This window comes from Mandrillus leucophaeus, unplaced genomic scaffold (genome assembly GCF_000951045.1).
Source record: "Mandrillus leucophaeus isolate KB7577 unplaced genomic scaffold, Mleu.le_1.0 Scaffold107, whole genome shotgun sequence".
In the NCBI taxonomy this organism is placed as follows: domain Eukaryota; kingdom Metazoa; phylum Chordata; class Mammalia; order Primates; family Cercopithecidae; genus Mandrillus; species Mandrillus leucophaeus.
The window spans coordinates 16,064-18,314 of NW_012098876.1; positions in this window are offsets into that span (position 1 = coordinate 16,064).

Sequence of the window (2,251 nt, forward strand, 5' to 3'; positions counted from 1 at the left end):
CTTGACCTCGTGATCCGCCCGCCTCAGCCTGCGAGAGTGCTGGGATCCACCGCGCCTGGCCTTTTTTTTTTTTTTTTTGAGACAAGTCTTGCCCTGTTGCCCAGGCCAGAGTGTAGTGGCATGATCCTGGCTCACTGGAACCTACACCTACCAGGTTCAAGTGATTCTCCTGTCTCAGCCTCCCAAATAGCTGGGATTACAGGCACCCGCCACCACGCCCATTTACTCTTTATATTTTAGTAGAGACGGGGATTTTTGCCATGTTAGCCAGGATGGTCTTGAACTCCTGACCTCAAATGATCCACCCGCCTCGGCCTCCCAAAGTGCTGGGATTATAGGCGTAAACCACCAAACCTGGCCAAAAGCCTTTTTGTACAGATAACGTTGTTACTGGAAAGGATCTAGATTCCAAGAGAATTGAGAAAGACTTCAGCGTAAGTCTGTAAAGTGAAAGCAAGTTTATTAAGAAAGTAAAGGAATAAAGAATGGCTACTACACAGCAACCGTCGGGGCTGCTGGTTGCCCATTTTTATGGTTATTTCTTGATGATGTGCTAAACCAAGGGTAGATTATTCATGCTTCCCCTTTTTAGACCATATAACTTCGCAATGTTGCCATGGCATTTGTAAACTGTCATGGTGCTGGTGGGAGTGTAGCAGTAAGGACGTCACTCTCATCGCCCTCTTGGTTTTGGTGGGTCTTAGCTGGCTTCTTTACTGCAACCTGTGTTATCAGCAAGGTCTTTATGACCTGTATCTTGTGCCGACCTCCTATCTCATCCTGTGACTTAGAATGCCTTAACCACCTGGGAATGCAGCCCAGTGGCTTTCAGCCTTATTTTACCCAGCTCCCATTTAAGATGGAGTTGCTGTGGTGGTTCACACCCCTCTGACAGGGCTACCTCAGTTAGCAGAGGTGGCTTTAACAAATTGTGGCACAAAAAATAGGTGAGAAGCCTTCCTGGCTATGGGAACCAGTATGAGTCCAGACACAGAGGTGACGAGCTTATATTTAATTTGCTGGGCTCTGCTGACAGTAGGCAGTAGAAGGAAAAGCTGAGCTGCTGCAACATTAATCTGAAAACACTGAATTGGCCTCCCTTAGGATGTGCAGGGCTGTGCCAGCAACTGCAGCAGACACGGTAATGACATCTTTGCCCGGCTTCCCTGCAGCTTAGGATGGCTCCATGACATGATGTGACAAGAGATGTTAAGCTGAAGGCTGCTGGGGGTTTCTAAGAAAGTTTTGTTCCAGATAGTCTCCCATCAAGATTAGCTAGTTTTTGCCCTATTTTTCTTGCCTTCAATGCTGATGTGATACTGGAACATCTTGTGACTATGGAAACAAATGCCCAAATGCTGAGGACAGTGGCATGGAAAAACAGAGCTGAGTCCTGGATGGCATCACGGGACACTAGAACCCAGGCCAGCAGCTGCCTTCGTATCCCCTTTTCCAGTGAGAGAAAAAGAATCTTTGTTTAAATTTATAGGGCTTTTCCCACTTCATACTACCAAGACTATGTGAGTTCCTAGCAATTTATGAAGTCTGTGGACTCACTCTCCAGAAAATCCCCAGGCTAAGTAATTCTGCTCATTTGAGTGGGTCTCACAGTGCTACTGTCGGTCTGGAGTATGGGAAATCAGAGACGGCAGACTTAAACCAACAACAGTGCAGATTATAGGTCCTATGGGCCTACTTGGAAGGGGCTTCGAGAGGCCCAAGGAAGCTAGGCTATCTCTGCTTTCTATGTCCACCTGTAAAGATCTACTCTGTGTAAAACACAACTGCAATGTGGCACTTGATCAATGGAGCCCCTAAATACATCCATCCCTGTTTAAGAAAAGAAGGATATTCTCCCCTTCTTTGAGTCTGTTGGTAATGCCTATCTCAATCACAAATACTCGGTTCTAGTATATATTATTACCTGAGTTCTGTTTCTTATCAGCAACAGAATAATTCAGATACGCTAGGCTCAGTAGCTCACGCCTGTAATCCCAGCACTTTGGGAGGCTGAGGCGGGCAGACCACCTGAGGTTGGGAGTTCGAGAACAGCCTGACCAACATGGAGAAACCCCCGTCTCTACTAAAAATACAAAATTAGCCAGGCATGGTGGCGCATGCCTGTAATCCCAGCTACTCTGGAGGCTGAGGCAGGAGAATCGCTTGAATCTGGGAGGCAGAGGTTGCGGTGAGCCGAGATTGCGCCATTGCACTCCAGCTTGGACAACAAGAGCAAAACTCCATCTCAAAA